The sequence below is a fragment of the Thalia democratica genome, chromosome 6, assembly GCF_965202585.1.
Source record: "Thalia democratica chromosome 6, ktThaDemo2.hap1.1, whole genome shotgun sequence".
Taxonomy (NCBI): Eukaryota; Metazoa; Chordata; class Thaliacea; order Salpida; family Salpidae; genus Thalia; species Thalia democratica.
Window position 1 is genome coordinate 29,604,633 of NC_139170.1, and position 22,106 is coordinate 29,626,738.

Consider the following 22,106-nt stretch of genomic DNA (forward strand, 5'->3'; position numbering starts at 1 on the left):
GAGTGTTACTTTACTATTGGGATTTGACATAATTATAAATTTACCCTAGACTTAAGTATTACTAGATATCAATACTACTATAAATAACCAGGCACTACAGTTGAAGGGGTTTCTCTATTAAACGAACTTCAATGAATACAAAATCAATTGTTAAAATTACAAGAACTATTAAATATGTAATCTGCGTACTAAAATACTGTATATTAACCACTATAAAAAAACTAAATAATATTTTGAGAAATACTTTATATTAAATGCAAAACCAAGCGTTGAAAACTACAAGAACTATAAAAGCATGTCACTTGTGTGAAAAATGCTTTATATTAAACCACTGTAAAAATGCTTTTAATAAATCACTTGTTGAAAATCAAAAGAGCTATAAATATATACAGTAACAGAATTACAATACTCACTTTCTAACTTTTATTACACATATTTATAAGTTATAAGCTTAACTTTTCTGGTTTAACAAGATCTTTTAAGTACAAAAAATAAATCATAAAATCATATCAAAATTACTTTTTTTTAAAGTTTAACACTCTTAAAAACAAGTTTATTTCTTACAAACTAAGCTAACTTTAGTTAACTTCTAACAAAACATTTATACCTTTATCAATATAAACTAAGCTCATTGGCTTACAATTATTAAATTCAAAAGCTCACGTTAAGTTACAAAAAAAAAACTAAAAAACAAACATTACAGTTTGTTAAATACTTTTTTTGATTACAAACTTAAGTTTGTTCTATTTAACAAAACAGTCACACATTTTAAAAATATGTAGCTTTAAATCTTATTCATGTAGTTATACGACGATTAGCTACTCATACGATTAGAAGTTTTCTATAGTCAAAAATAAATCTGTATGACAGTAAAAGTTACTTAAAAGGCTAATTTATTAGATTAATAACTATAAAAAATACTTAATATAGTATTAACTAAAATAAACAAAGTAAATCTGTAAAATTTGTTGTTGCAAAACTTTAACTAATTTAGTGTCGGTGTAAACTTGGACATATTTATTTTTTTTGGACATTTACAAATTGATTAATTTTGTAAATTTTCTAAACAAAACTATAATAATTCTATTAACTATATTAACTAAAATAAGAAAAGTAAATCTGTAAAATTAGATGTTGAAAAAATAGTTGTTTTTATGACATTTAGGCTCCTAGTAATTGGTAAAATATTAAACCGATATATTTACAAACTAATAAGTTTTACGAAAAATTTGCATAAATGACGTCACGTAAATATTGTTTGATAAAAATTGTCGATGAAAAGACAAAATTAAATAATTATACAAATAGTTACAAAAATACGACACTTGAAATAAAATTGAACAACTTTATACAAGGCAAACATGTAAATTCACCGATTTTTTAATAACTAAAAATAAACATTACGAAACATAAATATTGAATAATTCAAAAATTCATATTTACGTATATTGCTAACCTAGTAATCAAAGAAAACAATTTTTTTAAACTAAGCTCAGTAACTGTAGGCAGAAGCTTGAAATAAATTTTGGTTGAAAAGTATAATAAAGATTTTAAACGTTGTTTTTAAGGTGTTTGACGCAATGTAGATTCTAAAATTACAATAAATATGTGAAATATTATCTGAATACAAAACAAGCTAATAACAAACTTAATCGCACAGCTAGTATATAAACGCAATAAACTGTTTTCAATCATAAGTTTCCGTAGTGTAGCGGTTATCACGCTCGCCTAACACGCGAAAGGTCCCCGGTTCGAGCCCGGGCGGAAACATTTTATTTATATTTAGAAGATATAAGTTTTAAAAAAGTTTGATTTTAATTAAAGTAATATAATGTTAATATGTTTTGTAACGGGGCGTTCTTTTTAAGTAAATATTTACTTCTTAACGAAGCTTCAATTTTGAATGGTGTTTTAACTCATAATAACTGTATATATTAAAATTATTAATATCTAGAACAGTAACTGGATTTCTACATTAGTTTTGACTTAATTCTCATTGCTAATAAAACTAGTCAATAACAAATATGTAGTATCTTTGCTCGGGTTGTTATGATTGATAAAAGCTAGGTATACTATAAATATAAACCTAATGTTTATTATGCTATAGCAACTGGGTTGGCCGAGTGGTTAAGGCGTTGGACTTAAGTTCCAATGGACGATTGTCCGCGTGGGTTCGAACCCCACACCCAGTACTTTTTACAAGTATGTATTATTAAAAACTTTAACTAATAAGGGTCTGGTCAAGAAATAGTTAGTATACTTAGTTTTGATTTTTCAATTAAAGATTAGTCTATAAATACATATTTGTATAAACTTATAGTTTTTATGGTTAATTAACAAAACTTTAAACTTGATGTACTAACTAAAAGCTTTATAACATATTTTGTATTTTAAACTTGTTATAAGAGCGTTCTAAAGAAAAAACTAAATATTTTTTTAGAATTTTAATGAGTATTTAAAACTTATTAGTGTTTTAAATTAAACAAAGCATTTAAAAAATCGTAGAACATCGAATGGACACGTAAATATATAAAAACCTTTTTTAAATCATATGAATAAGCTCATAAAACACTTAACATATTTAGATCTCAACGTACTGAATAAATACAGTAACTGTGTAAGTAATTTCGCGTAGTAATCAAAAACTGTGGTTTTAGTAATTTTTTTTTTGCCCATTGAATTTATCGTTTGTCAGTTATCAACAAGATAGCTAGTAAAACAAGTAAGAACAAGTTTTAAAACCGCAATAAACAATAACTTCACAATCGACTGCGTGGCCCAATGGATAAGACGTCTGACTCCTAGTCAGAAGATTCCGGGTTTGAGTCCCGGCGTGGTCTTTTAATATAATTTTTATACTTTTCAGAGGTATAACATCAGCTTAAGTTATTTGGATACCTAAATATATCTTTAATATGTTATCTCTCATGTTCGGGTCACCATATAACCTGATATGTGCGAAGAGTGTTGGTCTACGGCTGGGTGTGTCACTGCCTCGCTAGTATATGCCGTGGGTTTTCTAACTCTGACCTGTTATTTCTGCGGAAAACCTAAGTAGTTTGTTTTTAAAATAAAAAAATAAAATAAAATTTATAATATTTGAACTTTAACTAACTTAATAAACCATAATGTTGTTATGTGCTATAATTTTCTATAATCATAAGGGTAAGTCTACAAGTTGTATCAATGAAATTTTTTATTATTAGTTGAATTAGTTTGACCACTGTATTTTATATACGTTATAAAACTAATACTATTCTAGATATTGAATAAAACTAGAGCTTTTAATTTAAAATTGATTCAAAACCAGCCAAAAGGATAAAAGTGGTAAAACCAGTACTTTTTTTCAATTTAAAAGTTTCTGTTTCTTTTGAGGGTCAGATTTATAGAAAGCAAGCTATTTATTTCAAATCGTCAATAATTTTTTTGATATTTTTAGTACAGAAAAAAGTTAAATAGACACATTTGCTTTACTGCAATGAAGTTTATTACTACGTCATGATGCATAAAATTATAGAATATAAACGCCTTAAAAGTTGTATCTAAAAGTCGTACATGGTCTAGTGGTTAGAATTCCTGCTTGCAATTACGCGGTTCCGGTTCGATTCACTATGTAGGAAGGTTTTTGTAAATTTATTGTACTTCATGTTGTGGCCGTGACAACCCAGGTTTAAATCCTAGTTACAGCACTTTTTTACCAAGAATGGTATTTATGCACAAAAAAAAACATTTCAAAATCAAACAGCCTAGTATTTATTTCACTAAATTTTAAACAATTCATGCAAATATTTTTACAATGCTCATTTTTCTGAATTAATATTGTTATTCAAAAGTTATATGCTAACTTTTTTAACTAACACAATAACTTAGTAATGTTTTTATGAACAGAAGAGTAGTGTGGTGTGAATTACAAAAGTTCATTTTGTAAATGAAAATAACTTGTTTTAAATTTTCTAGAATCAAAACAATTGATTAAGCTTGTACTTTTCTACTGTTAGAATAAAGGTAGAAAAATCAATAGAAACACATACCACAGTCTCTTAGATGACTGCCGCAAATGAATTCAAAAAGTTAAAATTTCTTCAAGAATAACCGCAGTATCAATATCTTGCGGTAAGTAAGCTAAGTTGAAAATTCTCTAAAACAGTACAAACTTAAGTATCATTCAATAAGCTATTGTAAACAAAAAATGAAAACAAACCGAAGCAGAGCAGGGGCGACTCAAGCAGAGGCAACTCGAACACTGGCAATTCGAGCAGAAGCAACACAAGCAGAAGCGATTCGAGCAGAAGCAACTCGAGCAAAAGCAACTCAAGCAGAATCAACTCGAACAGAAACAGCACAAGCAGAAGCGATTCAAGCAGAAGCAGTTCAAGCAGAAGCAACTCGAGCAGGGACAACTCAAGTAGGGTAAATCGATCACTGGCAATTCGAGCACTGGCAACTCGATTTTTTTTTTCTGCACCACATAAGAAAAATTTCACGCGACGCCACTGATCAAGCATAATAGTTTATTGTAAATCCAGTATGAATTTTAATATCAAGCATTAAAATTTACTATCAAGCACAAAAAGTTACTATAAAGCAGAAGAACTTATTATCAAGGGTAAATTTTTATTATAACGCATAACTTTTATACATTAGACACAAGAATTTATTATTAAGCACAAGCACTTATTGTTTAGCACAAGAATTTTTTCTCAAACTTAAGAATTTGTTATCAATCATAAATATTTCACAATAAATAGATATCAAACATAATTATTCAAAATCAATCAAAATTATTCATTATCAAGCATAAGTAGTTGAAATCAAGCAGAATTATTCTCTTAAAAACGTAAGCATTTGACAGCAAGCATAATAATTCAACTTCAAGCAAAGTTATTCGACATCAAGCAAAATTATTAAAAATCAAGTATAAATATTCAGCACCAAGTAAAATTATTTAACATCAGGATCAATTACTCGACATAAAAAAAATACTTTATTTCATAAACCGATAAAAAACGAGGGGACACTCGGATTTTAACCAAGGATTGCTCTACCACTGAGCTGTTTCCCCTTCCCTCACATTTATTTATAATGGTATATACTCATTCCCCCAGCGTTGCCTAAAGTAAAATTGTTAACAATGATTTAATTTTACTTAATTTGTGTTTGTAATGCTTATTGTCTTTACAACCACTCTCACACCTTAAACACCGTATACTTGGTTGTAAAATTTAAATAACTTAAAGAAAAGGAAAATTTTAATGTTTTTCAATTAAAAAAAGGTAATTTTTACAACTTTACTGAAGTTATTAATTCATATGAAGTAAACTATACTTAATAAACTATTAATTAAATATAGTTTATAATTATGAAATAAAGGCAATCATTTGTTTTTCAACGATTCAGGTTTATAGATCTAAAATTTAGTTTTCTAATAACTTTTACAACTAGAGTAGTTAGCAAAATTACACTACTTTAAAAACTATACCATAATAACAGTATAATATTCTCGTCTGTACTTACCTACTATTTTTTTTAATTAAGTTTATTTTATGTTTTGCATTAGTAAAACATTTTATTAAGTATATTAAGTATATTTTTAACGAAATTGATTTAAAGTTAACATTTATTTAGATATATAAATTCGTTTATTTATTACATTCAATGTATAGTTATTTGCCTTAACTAAAAAAGAATGCTCAATTCACTTAGATGTAAAGAGCTTTTTAAAAAAGTATAATTTAAATATATTTAAATCGCTATTTACATTTAAGGTATAAATATTTGTTATATTTTATTCATAATAAACAAGATGACAAAGCAGATTATTGACAAAGATCTCTACTTACCGAAAACTAGCTGTACTATGTTGAAACAAATGTTCCTATACCGGGAATCGATTCCGGGCCACCTGGGTGAATGCCATTAATCCTCACCACTAAACCATGAATTATTGTTATAGGTTGTGTATATTGCGTTTATAAACGTTTATGTGAGCGTATGTAGTGTAAATTAGAACGTGTTTATGTAACTTAACCTTATGTACGCGTAATTAGTTAAATATTAAAATACATACGTCTAATTGCGTTTTATTAGTTTTTAACTTCAAGCATTTTATTACGCTTTAGTGGTATTAAAAATGTATGTAAAAATAAAACATTAATGTATATATTTCTATGTAGTTAGTTATAAAACATTTTATAAATTAAAAAACAATTTTTTTTTTTAATATTTACAAATAAAAGTTTGTCAATTAAAAAAAAATAGTAAAAAAAAACTAACAATAATTGTGCTTTTAATATACTATCTAAGTGCTTCAAAATTTTTGATAATAAAATTTACGAACTCTTTACATATACTATATTTTAAAGTTAGTTTTCCCTTAAAAAATTTATTTATGTATAATTTTTTTCAATAATTTTTGTAACAGTTTTATATTCAGAAAAAGTAGTTTAAAATCTTAGACAAATACTAGTATAAAACTTTTTATACAATTAGAAAGTATTTATTTAGTATTTTTGATTAAAAACTCAAGCAAAATTATTTCAGTTGTAACTGAACTTTTATTTTACTACTTATAAAAAGCTATAGTGAAAAACAAACTAAATGCTATGTTAAACTAGACTTGAAAAATAAAAATTAATACTATGATGAATAAAGCATACTTTAATTATTTTAAAATAGATTACAATTATTAAACCATAACACAAAAGAAGTATTTTTTTAAAACGCAGGATTATTTGAAAAATTAAATAAACCGTAAAAAAATAAAATCTTAGCTATTTTAATTTCTTTTGTAAAGGAAATGCCTCGACCCGAGATTGAGCCAAGAATCTGCAGATTTTCTGTCTGACGCTCTTCCGACTGAGCTATCGAGGCTTGAGTTCAAAATGATTTTTCAGCGTTTATATACTTTATTTAACTTCAAGTGCTGATATCCACCAATATTTCTAACTTTTTTTTAGCTATAAAACGTGTTCACTTTACTTTATTGCTTATATTTTGCAGAGAATTTGTTTATTTTTAAAACATAAACACAGCAAGGACATCATTTAAGTACGAACTTTAAGAGCTACGCACCCACGTAAGGTACGCATTAAATCTCGAAAAAAAAGTTAAAGCAAAAAAAAATTTATAAAAAAGTAACGAAATTAAATGAATGAAGATATGATGTAAACACTTTTAATAATCAAAAAACTCAACTCTTTTTGAAAAAAACAACTATAACAGACCTTACTAACGAAAAATGTTTCTATTAGCTATTATTCAAAATAAATATATATTTATATACAATTATAATATATACTATAATTACTAAAACTTTAAGTAACGAATTTTGGTCTGGGTTTAAGGTGCGTAATTTATCAATGTTTTAATTTTATTGAATTTATTTTACATTCGTTTTGATTGAAATATTATTATTATTATTTGAGTTTATTGTGCAAAGATGGACTCGGGCATTAAAACCCGAGCCGCTTAAACAATACATACGAAAAAAGAATTCGGGTCGAGGCAATTTTTTTTCTTAAGAAATTAAAATAGCTTAGATTTTATTTTTTTACGGTTGTAATTTTTCAAATAATACTGCGTTTTAAAAAAATACTTCTTTTGTGTTATGGTTTAATAATTGTAATCTATGTTAAAATAATTAAAGTATGTTTTATTCATCATAGTATTAATTTTTATTTTTCAAGTTTAGTTTAACATAGCATTTAGTTTGTTTTACACTATATCTTTTTATAAGTAGTAAAATAAAAGTTCAGTTACAACTGAAATAATTTTGCTTGAGTTTTTAATCAAAAATACTAAATAAATACTTTCTAATTGTATAAAAAGTTTTATACTAGTAGTTGTCTAAGATTTTAAACTACTTTTTCTGAATATAAAACTGTTACAAAAATTATTGAAAAAAATTATACATAAATAAATTTTTTAAGGGAAAACTAACTTTTAAATATAGTATATGTAAAGAGTTCGTAAATTTTATTATCAAAAATTTTGAAGCACTTAGATAGTATATTAAAAGCACAATTATTATTAGTTTTTTTTTACTATTTTTTTTTAATTGACAAACTTTTATTTGTAATTATTAAAAAAAAAGATTTTTGATTTATAAAATGTTTTATAACTAAATACATAGAAATATATACATTAATGTTTTATTTTTACATACATTTTTAATACCACTAAAGCGTAATAAAATGCTTGAAGTTAAAAACTAATAAAACGCAATTAGACGTATGTATTTTAATATTTAGCTAATTAAGCGTACATGAGGTTAAGTTACATAAACACGTTCTAATTTACACTACATACGCTCACATAAACGTTTATAAACGCAATATAACGCAGCCTATAACAATCCTCATGGTCTAGTGGTGAGGATTCATGGCATTCACCTAGTTGGCCCGGGTTCGATTACCGGTGTATGAACATTTGTTTTAAACATAGAGTTAGTTTTCGGTTTGTAGAAATCTTTGTCAATAATCTGCTTTGTCCACCTGTTTATTATACATAAATTTAACAAATATTAATACATTGAATGTAATAAATAAACGAATTTACATATCTAATTAAACATTAACTTTAAACCAATTTCATTAAAAATATAGTTAATAAAATGTTTTACCAATGCAAAACATAAAACAAACTTAATTAAAAAAACTTGTAGGTAAGTACAGACGAGAATATTATACTGTTTGTATGGTATAGTTTTTAAAGCGGTGTAATTTTGCTCACTACTCTAGTTGTAAAAGTTATTAGAAGACTAAATTTTAGATCTATAAACCTGAATCGTTGAAAAACAAATGATTGCTTTTATTTCATAATTATAAACTATATTTAAATTAATACTTTATTAAGTATAGTTTACTTCATATGAATTAATAACTTCTGTAAAGCTGTAAAAATTACTTTTTTTAATTGAAAAACATTAAAATTTTCCTTTTCTTCAACTTATTTAAATTTTACAACCAAATATAAGATGTTTAAGGTGTGAGAGTGGCTGTAAAGGCAATATGCAATTACAAACACAAACTAAGTAAAATTAAATCATTGTTAACAGTTTTGCTTTAGGCAACGCTGGGGAAATGAGTATATACCATTATAAATAACTATGAGGAAAGGGGAAACAGCTCAGTGGTAGAGCAATCGACTGCAGGTCGATAGGTCCTTGGCTCAAATCCGAGTGTCCCCTCGTTTTTTATCGGTTTTTGAAATAAAGTAATTTTTTTTATGTCGAGTAATTGATCCTGATGTTAAATAATTTTACTTGGTGCTGAATATTTTTACTTGATTTTAAATAATTTTGCTTGATGTCGAATAACTTTGCTTGAAGTTGAATTATTATGCTTGCTGTCAAATGCTTACGTTTTTAAGAGAATAATTCTGCTTGATTTCAACTAATTATGCTTGATAATAAATTTTAATGCTTGATATTAAATTTCATACTGGATTTACAATAAATTATTATGCTTGATCAGTGGCGTTGCGTGGTATTTTTCTTATGTGGTGCAGAAAAAAAAAATTCGAGTTGCCAGTGATCGAATTGCCAGTGATCGATTTACCCTACTTGAGTTGTCCCTGCTCGAGTTGCTTCTGCTCGAGCTGCTTCTGCTCGAATCGCTTCTGCTTGTGCTGTTTCTGTTTAAGTTGATTCTGCTCGAGTTGCTTCTGCTCAAATCGCCTCTGTTTGTGTTTATTCTGCTCGAATTGCCAGTGATCGATTTGCCCCTACTTTAGTTGTCCCTGCTCGAGTTGCTTCTGCTCGAGTCGCCTCTGCTCGAGTTGCTTCCGCTCGAGTTGCTTCTGCTCCAGCTACTTCTGCTCGAATCGCCTCTGCTTGTGTTGTTTCTGCTCAAATTACCTGTGCTCAAGTTGCTGGTGATCGAGTTGCCTTTGCTCGAGTCGCCCCTGCTCTGCTTCGGTTTGTTTTCATTTTTTGTTTACAATAGCTTATTGAATGCTACTTAAGTTTGTACTGTTTTAGGGAATTTTCAACTTAGCTTACTTACCGCAAGATATTGATATTGCGGTTATTCTTGAAGAAATTTTGCCTTTTTGAATTTATTTGCGGCAGTCATCTAAGAGACTGTGGTTTGTGTTTTTATTGATTTTTCTACCTTTATTCTAACAGTAGAAAAGTACAAGCTTAATCAATTGTTTTGATTCTAGAAAATTTAAAACAAGTTATTTTCATTTACAAAATGAACTTTTGTAATTCACACCACACTACTCTTCTGTTCATAAAAACATTACTAAGTTATTGTGTTAGTTAAAAAAGTTAGCATACAACTTTTGAATAACGATATTAATTCAGAAAATTGATCATTGAAAAATATTTGCATGAATTATTTAAAATTTAGTGAAATAAATACTAGGCTGTTTGATTTTGAAATGTTTGTTTTGTGCATAAATACCATTCTTGGTAAAAAAGTGCTGTAACTAGGATTTAAACCTGGGTTGTCACGGCCACAACATGAAGTACAATAAATTTACATAAATCTTCCTCATAGGGAATCGAACCGGCACCGCGTAATTGCAAGCAGGAATCCTAACCACTAGACCATGTACGACTTTTAGATAAAACTTTTAAGGCGTTTATATTCTATAATTTTATGCATCATGACGTAGTAATAAACTTCATTGCAGTAAAGCAAATGTGTCTATTCGATTTTTTTCTGTACTAAAAATATCAAAAAATTTATTGACGATTTGAAATAAATGGGAGCCGATCATTTCTAACCCGCTATCATTTCTAACCCGATCACTTCTAACCCGATCACTTCTAACCCGATCACTTCTAACCCGATCACTTCTAACCCGATCACTTCTAACCCGATCACTTCTAACCCGATCACTTCTAACCCGATCACTTCTAACCCGATCATTTCTAACCCGATCACTTCTAACCCGATCACTTCTAACCCGATCACTTCTAACCCGATCACTTCTAACCCGATCATTTCTAACCCAATCACTTCTAACCCGATCACTTCTAACCCGATCACTTCTAACCCGATCATTTCTAATCTGATCATTTCTAACCCGATCACTTCTAACCCGATGTTTTCTAACAAGATCATTTCTAACCCAATCACTTCTAACCCAATTAAACCCGATCATTTCTAACCCGATCATTTCTAACCCGATCACTTCTAACCCGATCATTTCTAACCCGATCGTTTCTAACCCATTTTATTTATGTTATGTTTTTATTTTTTAATCTGGATTTCATTCAAAAACAAACTAGTCTTAATGAAGTTATTAAAATAACAATAAAAAATTAAACTTTTAGTTACTTTAAAACATAATGATTTTGCTGTGTAACATAAATTATTATAAGTATAGATTTTAATTTTAGTATTAACTTAACATAATCTTAATATATTTTTATTACCTCATTTTTTGATTTTTTATCCTATACATAATTTTAGTTTTTTTCTATTATTATTTATTTTTTTTTCAATACACTTTAAGAGACGTTTTTCGTTAATCATATACAATTTACTAAATTGTTTACTTTAAAGTATTTTGAACTCTTCTTTGTAGGATTTTTAAAAAAGCAGTGATAATTATATTTTAGTTGGATCTTATTGTAATTGACGTGACTACAATAGTTTTAACATAAGCACATTTTAAAATTAAACTCTTACAATTGTAATATCCAGATACAAAAACTTTTATATTACGGTTTAAAAACTACATTGAAAGTCTGACGTAAAATTTTTATTATTGCTTACTAATGTATTAACCTTTTATAGTATGGTAGTTTTAAGTTTCATTTTTATAACTTATACAAATTGTTATGCAACTTGCATAGGCCTATTAAGATAATGGAATTCAAACAAACATTAGGAGAAGTTAAAAACTTTTTTTATATTAAATGGAAAAGCATGGTTTTTAATAGAAACTAGCTATTAAAACACTTAAGTTATATAACTAAACCGCAAAAGTTGTTATGTCGATTGTCCGTCTTGATTTCAATTCATTAATAAATTCCTACTTTGTTTTAGAACAAAAAAAAAATTTAACACTAATAGTTAAACAGACAAGTTTATTTTTATAACAAGTTCGAGGGTAATTAAATCTCGCCTATGTTTTAATTGCGACTTAAATTAGTACTTTAATTGACAAACATTTCTTTAAAATAACTTTATTATGAGCAGTTGAAATAACTTAAGTAAAAACAAAATAAGTATTAAAAAAAAAACATTTTTAAATAAAACAATAAATTAATTATAGTTAAATTAAGTATAATTAGGAGCTGAAATTAAAAAAAACTCCGTTAAGTTCTTTGTTTCTTTTAATCAAATATTTTTCCAGACGATTATTACACAAAACATATTTATTTTTTATTCATTACAGTAAAGCCAGCTTACAGTCTATTTACTTTATTCTCGGTGGTTTTTTGCACCTCTAAATTTATATAGATATGATGAGTTTTTTCTTTATTAAAAGTTTAAACCTATATAATAGGTTTCACAATACAAACTGGTTTTATTATTTTGTTATAAGTTTTTAAGTTATATAGTTTAATCTAATAATTAATATTTACATTTCATATTTAATGATCGCTATGTAATCTATAAGTTTTTGTGTTTTTGAAAAACTGTAAAACAATAACTTTTAAAAGATATCAAGAAAATTATTTTAGAAATATCTATTATTAATCGTGTTTTTGCAATTTTAACTTTTTATGAAAAATGTAAATTTATTTTGCCCTACATAAGTTTTATTTCAAAAGAAAAAGAAAAAATGCGTAATAATAAGTTTTCGACACTAAACTTTCATAGTTAAGTTTATTATAATTAATTAAACTTAATTACAGTTAATTTTTATATACAATTTACCAGTTGATTTAAGAATTAAAATTAAATTAAAGTTCGAGTTAATGACAAGTTCTAAGTATTTAAAAAACCTTCTACCTCTACTTTTGGCTTTGTATTAAACAGTATACACTTTCGTTTAAAAAACTTAGAATTTAATGATATTAATTTTAAATAAAACCACCATTACAATTACTAAATTTTATTAACTGTATTATTTAAAGTTTCATAAACGCTGATATTAATATTTTTAAAATGTTGTATTTCGTATAAATACTCCCTGAATTTAAAGGCAAATTGACAATCTGGTTTCTACACTTAAAAATATATATTAACCATATAGAACCATTTCAAAAGAAAGTACAGAATAGACTTTAACAGCTGCGATACTCAATATATTCCTTACATTGACGACTATCAAAACTTAATATTTAATCTTTAGAATACAAAATACTTATACTTTTCCTAATGCTTTTTAAATAATTAACTACACTTAATTATAATCCAATTTTAAGCCTTAGTGTCAAAACAATAAACGAACCAATTAATATCAACAATTAGATTTTAAACAAAAGCTATCTTTTTAATTATTGTAAGTTTATTGTCATACAAAGGACCCAGGCATCAAAACCTAGGCCACTTATACAGAAAGACATACAACAAAAAGACAAAAATAAACCAAAGTTGTACATTAAAAATGAAAAAAACTGAGTTTAACTAATTAAAGTTTAAAAATTAACATAAAAACACAAAACTTATAACACAAAATTTGAAATTTCGGTGCTTCCGAAAAGAGAACAACAATATCCTACTTCAACTTCACCCGAACAAATGGTTTTACTCCAAAACTAGTTTCACTTTCATTCGAACAACTGGCTTCACATTATTTCAACAACTGGTTCAGCCTTCATTTGAGTAACTGGTTTAACTTTTATCCATACAACTTGTTTCACTTTTATTCGTATAACTAGAACATTAGGTTTTATTTTAAACAAAATGAACTGAACATCTAAATAAAACAATTTTGTTGAGATAATTTTGTTTTTAAAACAAATCCTTATCTTAAAAAAACAATAAATTAATATATTAATACAGATCGGCTAAATAAATATCGGGTTAGATATGATCGGGTTAGAAACGATCGGGTTAGAAATGATCGGGTTAGATATGATCGGGTTAGAAATGATCGGGTTAGAAATGATTGGGTTTAATTGGGTTAGAAGTGATTGGGTTAGAAATGATCTTGTTAGAAATGATCGGGTTAGAAGTGATCGGATTAGAAATGATCGAGTTAGAAAAGATCGGGTTAGAATTGATCGGGTTAGAAATGATCGTGTTAGAAGTGATTGAGTTAGAAGTGATCGGGTTAGAAATGATTGAGTTAGAAGTGATCGGGTTAGAAATGATCGGGTTAGAAACGATCGGGTTAGAAGTGATCGGGTTAGAAGTGATCGGGTTAGAAATGATCGGGTTAGAAGTGATCGGGTTAGAAGTAATCGGGTTAGAAGTGATCGGGTTAGAAGGGATCGAGTTAGAAGTGATCGGGTTAGAAATGATCGGGTTAGAAGTGATCGGGTTAGAAATGATCAGGTTAGAAATTATAGCGAGTTAGAAATGATAGTAAACCGAAATAAATAGCTTGCTTTCTATAATTCTGACCCTCAAAAGAAACGGTTTACTATCATTTCTAACTCGCTATCATTTCTAACCCGATCATTTCTAACCATATCACTTCCAATCCGATCACTTCTAACCCGATCATTTCTAACCCGATCATTTCTAACCCGATCACTTCTAACCCGATCACTTCTAACCCGATCACTTCTAACCCGATCATTTCTAACCCGATCACTTCTAACCCGATCACTTCTAACCCGATCACTTCTAACTCGATTACTTCTAACCCGTTCACTTCTAACCCGATCACTTCTAACCCGTTCACTTCTAACCCGATCATTTCTAACCCGATCACTTCTAACCCGATCATTTCTAACCCGATCACTTCTAACCCGATCACTTCTAACCCGATCATTTCTAACAAGATCATTTCTAACAAGATCATTTCTAACCCGATCACTTCTAACCCGATCATTTCTAACCCGATCACTTCTAACCCGATCACTTCTAACCCGATCATTTCTAACAAGATCATTTCTAACCCGATCACTTCTAACCCGATTTAACCCAATCATTTCTAACCCGATCATTTCTAACCCGATCATTTCTAACCTGATCATTTCTAACCTGATGATATCTAACCCGATCTTTTCTAACCCGACAATTATTAACCCGATCTGTATTAGTATATTTGTTTATTGTTGTTCTAAAATAAGGATTTGTTTTAAAAACAAATTAGTCTCGACAAAGTTGTTTTTTTGATGAAATTTATTTAGTTTTGTTTAAAATAAAACTTAATGCTCAGATAGCTTTATTAAAATTTATTTTTTAATTTTCTTTGCTATTGAAAGTTTGTTATCCTACGCTAGACCCAAGCATCAAAATCTGGGCCAGTTAAACTGAATGCCACTTAACAAAGAGACGAAAATTTATATACCTTAAAATCAAAAACTATAGTTTTTTCTAATATTTATAGATTAACAGCAAAAGAATTTAACACTTTTGTATAATACTAATTGACTTATTTATGATTTAAAGAAAAGGTTTTTAACAAATTTGGTTTTAACTTCTGATTAAGCAAGTTTAACATCAATTCTTTCATCGATCAGTGAGTTCCAATAAAACCAAACATAGCTGCACAATCTTTCAATTTAGAATTAACTTCCACTTTCTTTCCAACAAAAAACCTTTACTTAAAAATTCAGCAACACATATTGAGAAGTTTTAGTAAATTATTTCAATGATTTTAGTGCAGCAATCAGCAAAACAGTCTCAATTACGCACTTTTTCATTAAAAGAAGGTTCATGGTTACTTTTATAAAATTCTTTTAGAACATACTAGAATGTCAGAATTTAAACAAACTACATAAGTTCATGAATAAAATTTATTTTTGTTCAAAAATCAACCGGATATACACATCCTGACTTTTAGAGTTAGGTTCTGTACACTTGTGCAACCGTTTTGTATTTCATTTTTTTCTTATCAATTATTTTTGTCGTGTTGCCAAAGCATAATCAATACAATTAAAATAAACATTATTGGAATTAAGGTACAGACAATTGTAAAAAAAATTAAAAATTTAAGTGCATTGACTGACTACTAAATTTAAAGTCCAAAGCACATTAGGAACACAGATTAAAAAAATATCTATCAAAAATATTGAAAAACCTTGTACTATTTACAGAGGAAAGGCGCTGCTAACAAAATCAAACTATAGAGTTACCCAAGTTCTACATATTATATTAATGGTTTATAATGGTTTATTTTCGTTAAGTTTATGAATAAATGGTTTATTTTCGTGGTAATAAATTATTTAAATAAAGTTAAAATGGATTAATTATTAACTGTAGTTAATTAGTTTTAAAAAGCATTACGAAAATTTTAAGTCTTCTGTCTTCTAAAGATTAAGTATTAAGTTTTGATAGTCGTCAATGTAAAAAATATAATGAGTTTTGCAGTCGTTAAAGACTACTCCGTACTTTTTCTTTGAAGAGATTTTATATGGTTAATATACATTTTTTAATTATGGAGACCAGATTGGCAAGTTGCTTTCAAATTTAAGGCGAATTTATATAAAATACAACTTTTTAAGAATATTAATATCAGTATATATGAAACTCGAGATAATACAGTTAATAAAATTTAGTAATCGTAATTAGTATAGTGGTTTCATTTAAATTATCATTGTTAAATTCTAAGTTCTTAAAACAAAAGTGTATACTGTTTAAATAGTCAAAAGTAGAGGTAGACGTTTTTCAATATCTAGAACCCGTCATTACTAGAACTTAAATTTAATTTTCTTTCTTTTAGCAAATGGTAATTTATATTTAAATATTTAGTAAGATGTATTACATAATAAACTTAACTATAAAAGTTAAGTGTCGAAAACTTATTATTTTGCTTTTTTTTTCAAAATATGATGTATATAAAGAAAAACAAATTTACATTTATCATGAAAAATTAAAAGTTTTCAAAATTTAAAATTGCAAAAAAAGCTTCTAACGATTAATAGTAGAAACTTCTTTAAAAAATTTCTTGATATCCTTTAAAAGTTATTGTATTACAGGTTTCCAAAAACACAAGAATCTAAGATTATTCACCGAAAATTAAATATGAAATATGAGTATAAGTTACTTGATTAATTTTTATATTTTTAAAATTTATAATAGAATAATAAAATTTGTTTGTATTGTGAAACTCTAATATAGGTTTCTAGAAAATTAGAGGTGCAAAAATCGTTTTGAGAAATTTAGAGGTGCAAAAAAAACACCGTGAAAAAAGTCAATAGATTTCAAGCTGGCTTTACTGTAATGAATAAAAAGTAAATATGTTGCGTGTAATAATCGTCTGAAAAAATAGTTGATTAAAGGAAACAAAAAACTTAATGTAGTTTTTATAAACATTTGCTTCTAGTTATACTTAATTTAACTATAATTAATTTATTACTCTATTTCAAAATGTTTTTCAGTACTTATTTCGTTTATACTTAAGTTATTTCAACTGCTCATAAGGAAGTAAATTTTAAAGAACTTTTGTCTACTAAAGTACTAATTTAAGTCATAATTAAAACATTTTGTATGTTATATAGATTTAAGTGAAGGTTTTAAAGAAGATTATCTGGGCGAGATTTGATTAAACTCGGACTTGTTATACAAATAAACATGTCTGTTTAATTTTTAGTGACTTTTTTTGCTTTAGGACTAAGTAGGAATTTATTAATGATGTGAAATCAAGACGCTCAATCGACGTAATATACTTTTGCAGTTTGTTATACGACATAATTGTTTTAATATCTACGTTATAACTAAAATTCAGTCTTTAACACTTAATATAACAAAATTATTTAGTTTCTACTAGTGTTTGTTTAAATTCCATTATCTTAATAGGCCTATGTAAGTTGTATAACAATTTGTAAAAGTTAATAAAATGAAACTTAAAAATAACCTACTATAAATCGCTAGTACATTAGTAAGCAATAATACAACATTTACAACAGACTTATATTGTAGTTTTTGGACCGCAAGATAAAGGTTTTTGTATCTGAATATTACAATTGTCAAGGTTTACTTTTTAAAATTTGGTTATGTTAAAATTATTATAGTCACGTGAATTATTATAAGATTCAACTTAAATATAGTTATAAGTGCTTACTTTAAAATCCTACAAAGAATAGTTTAAAATATTGTAAAGTAAACGATTTAGTGAATTGTATAATATTAACGAAAAACGGCTGTTAGAGTAGATTTAAAAAGCAAAAAAATACAAAATAAAAAAAAAAAATTGAAGTTATGTGTAGGATGAAATATTAAAAAATAAGGTGATAAAAGTAAGTAAAACTTATGTTTAGTTAATACTAAAGTTAAAGTTCATACTAACGATGTTTTTTACGTAACACATTAAAATCATAATGTTTTAAAGAAACTAAAAAAAATACTTTAATAATTTTATAAGACTAGTTAGTATTTGAAGCAATCTATATCAAAATTAAGAAATACAATAAACAAGTAGAATGGGTTAGAAATGATCAGGTTATAAGTGATCGGGTTAGAAGTGATCGGGTTAGAAATGATCGGGTTAGAAATGATTGGGTTAATTCGGGTTAGAATTAATCGGGTTAGAAATTATCTTGTTTGAAATAATCGGATTAGAAGTGATTGGGTTAGAAGTGATCGGGTTAGAAGTAATCGAGTTAGAAGTGATCGGGTTAGAAGTGATTGGGTTAAAAGTGATCGGGTTAGAAGTGATCGGGTTAGAAGTGATCGGGTTAGAAATGATCGGGTTACAAATGATCGGGTTAGAAGTGATCGGGTTAGAAGTAATCGAGTTAGAAGTGATCGGGTTAGAAGTGATCAGGTTAGAAGTGATCGGGTTAGAAATGATCGAGTTAGAAGAGATCGGGTTAGAAGTGATCGGGTTAAAAATTATCGGGTTAGAAGTGATCAGGTTAGAAATGATCGGGTTAGAAGTGAACGGGTTAGAAATGATAGCAGGTTAGAAATGATCGGCTCCCAAAGAAACAGAAACTTTTAAATTAAAAAAAAGTACTGGTTTTACCCTATTTATCCTTTTGGCTGGTTTTGAATCAATATTAAATTAAAAGCTCTAGTTTTATTAAATAGCTAGAATAGTATTAGTTTTATAACGTATATAAAACACAGTGGTCAAACTAATTCAACTAATAATAAAGTATTTCATTGATACAACTTGTAGACTTACCCTTATGATTATAGAAAATTATAACACATAATAACATTATGGTTTATTAAGTTACTTAAAATTCAAATATTATAAATTTGATTTTATTTTTTTATTTTAAAAACAAACTACTTAGGTTTTTCGCAGAAATAACAGGATAGGGTTGGAAAACCCACGGCATGTACTAGCGAGGCAGTGACACACCGAGCCGTAGACCAACACTCTTCGCACATAGCAGGTTCTCGTGTGGACGATATGGTGACCCGAACGTGATAGATAATATATTAAAGATATATTTAGGTATTCAAATAATTTAAGCTGATATTATACCTCTGAAAAGTATAAAAATTATATTAAAAGACCACGCCAGGACTCGAACCCGGAATCTTCTGATTAGGAGTCAAACGCCTTATCCGTTGGGCCACGCAGTCGCTTGTGAAGTCTCTGTTTATTGCGGCTATAAAACTTGTTCTTAGTTGTTTAACTAGCTATCTTGTTGATAACTGACAAACGATAATTCAATGCGCAAAAATAAAATTACTAAAACCACAGTTTTTGATTACTACGCGAAGTTACTTACACAGTTACTGTATTTATTCAGTACGTTGAGAACTAAATATGTTAAGTATTTTATGAACTTATTCATATGATTTAAAAAAAGTTTTTTTTTTATATTTACGTGTCCATTCGATGTTCTACGATTTTTTAAATGCTTTGTTTTATTTAAAACACTAATAAGTTTTAAATACTAATTCAGATTCTAAAAAAATATTTAGTTTTTCTTTAGAACGCCCTTATAACAAGTTTAAAATACAAAATATGTTATAAAGCTTTTAGTTAGTACATCAAGTTTAAATTTTTGTTAATTAACCATAAAAACTATAAGTTTATACAAATATGTATTTATAAACTAATCTTTAATTAAAAAATCAAAACTAAGTATACTAACTATTTCTTGACTAAACCCTTATTAGTTAAAGTTTTTAATAATACATACTTGTAAAAAGTACTGGGTGTGGGGTTCGAACCCACGCGGACAATCGTCCATTGGAACTTAAGTCCAACGCCTTAACCACTCGGCCAACCCAGTTGCCGTTACTTACTAAACATTAGGTTTATAAATATAGTATACCTAGCTTTTATCAATCATAACAACCCGAGCAAAGATACTACATATTTGTTATTGACTAATTTTATTAGCAATGAGAATTAAGTCAAAACTAATGTAGAAACCCAGTTACTGTTCTGATATTAATAATTTTAATATATACAGTTATTATGAGTTAAAACACCATTCAAAATTGAAGCTTCGTTAAAAAGTAAATATTTACTTAAAAAGAACGCCCCGTTCCAAAACATATTAACATTATATTACTTTAATTAAAATTAAACTTTTTTAAAACTTATATCTTCTTAATTTAAATAGTACTGTTTCCGCCCGGGCTCGAACCTGGGACCTTTCGCGTGTTAGGCGAACGTGATAACCGCTACACTACGGAAACTTGTGATAAATCACGGTTTATTGCGTTTATATACTAGCTGTGCGATTTAGTTTGTTATTAGCTTGTTTTGTATTCAGATAATATTTCACATATTTATTGTAATTTTAGAATCTACATTGCGTCAAACACCTTAAAAACAAAGTTTAAAATCACTATTATACTTTTCAACCAAAATTTATTTCAAGCTTCTGCCTACAGTTACTGAGCTTAGTTTAAAAAAATTGTTTTCTTTGATTACTAGGTTAGCAATATGTATATAAATAGGAATTTTTGAATTATTCAATATTTATGTTTCGTAATGTTTATTTTTAGATATTAAAAAATTGGTCAATTTATATGTTTGCCTTGTATAAAGTTGTTCAATTTTATTTCAAGTGACGTATTTTTGTAACTATTTGTATAATTATTTAAATTTTGTCTTTTCATCGACAATTTTTGTAAAACAATATCTACGTGACGTCATTTATGGAAACTTTTCGTAAAACTTATTAGTTTGTAAATAAATCGGTTTAATATTTTACCAATTACTAGGAGTCTAAATGTCATAAAAACAACTATTTTTTCAACATCTAGTTTTACAGATTTACTTTTCTTATTTTAGTTAGTATAGTTAATAGAATTATTATAGTTTTGTTTAGAAAATTTACAAAACTAATCAATTTGTAAGTTTCAAAAAATATATATATGTTCCATAAACTTAATATAGTACAGAAACTTAATATAGTACTAAGTGAAATAAACAAAGTAAATCTGTAAAATTTGTTGTTGAAAAACTTTAACTAATTTAGTGTCGGTGAAAACTTGAACATATATATTTTTTTTGAAACTTACAAACTTTTTAAGAATATATTTATTTTATAACGAAGCTTCAATTTTGAATGGTGTTTTAACTCATAACAACTGTATATATTAAAATTATTAATATCTAGAACAGTAACTGGGTTTCTACATTAGTTTTGACTTAATTCTCATTGCTAATAAAATTAGTCAATAACAAATATGTAGTATCTTTGCTCGGGTTGTTATGATTGATAAAAGCTAGGTATACTATATTTATAAACCTAATGTTTAGTAAGTAACGGCAACTGGGTTGGCCGAGTGGTTAAGGCGTTGGACTTAAGTTCCAATGGACGATTGTCCGCGTGGGTTCGAACCCCACACCCAGTACTTTTTACAAGTATATATTATTAAAAACTTTAACTAATAAGGGTTTAGTCAAGATAGTTAGTATACTTAGTTTTGATTTTTCAATTAAAGATTAGTTTATAAACACATATTTGTATAAACTTATAGTTTTTATGGTTAATTAACAAAACTTTAAACTTGATGTACTAACTAAAAGCTTTATAACATATTTTGTATTTTAAACTTGTTATAAGAGCGCTCTAAAGAAAAAACTAAATATTTTTTTAGAAATTTGAATTAGTATTTAAAACTTATTAGTGTTTTAAATTAAACAAAGCATTTAAATAA

General features: G+C 27.2%; 6 non-coding genes across 6 annotated transcripts; 3 read left to right on the plus strand and 3 right to left on the minus strand.

The window, feature by feature from the left end:
* Positions 1–1,697: 1,697 nt before the first annotated feature.
* On the plus strand, positions 1,698–1,770 carry Trnav-aac (transfer RNA valine (anticodon AAC)). Its single transcript has one exon. It is a non-coding gene; the product is annotated as a tRNA-Val (tRNA).
* Positions 1,771–2,109: 339 nt separating this feature from the next.
* On the plus strand, positions 2,110–2,192 carry Trnal-uaa (transfer RNA leucine (anticodon UAA)). Its single transcript has one exon. It is a non-coding gene; the product is annotated as a tRNA-Leu (tRNA).
* Positions 2,193–19,489: 17,297 nt separating this feature from the next.
* Positions 19,490–19,562, minus strand: Trnar-ccu (transfer RNA arginine (anticodon CCU)). The gene has a single exon. It is a non-coding gene; the product is annotated as a tRNA-Arg (tRNA).
* A 576-nt stretch (positions 19,563–20,138) lies between these two features.
* On the minus strand, positions 20,139–20,221 carry Trnal-uaa (transfer RNA leucine (anticodon UAA)). Its single transcript has one exon. It is a non-coding gene; the product is annotated as a tRNA-Leu (tRNA).
* Positions 20,222–20,560: 339 nt separating this feature from the next.
* Trnav-aac (transfer RNA valine (anticodon AAC)) lies at positions 20,561–20,633 on the minus strand. Its single transcript has one exon. It is a non-coding gene; the product is annotated as a tRNA-Val (tRNA).
* Positions 20,634–21,717: 1,084 nt separating this feature from the next.
* Trnal-uaa (transfer RNA leucine (anticodon UAA)) lies at positions 21,718–21,800 on the plus strand. The gene has a single exon. It is a non-coding gene; the product is annotated as a tRNA-Leu (tRNA).
* The last annotated feature ends 306 nt before the right edge of the window (positions 21,801–22,106 follow it).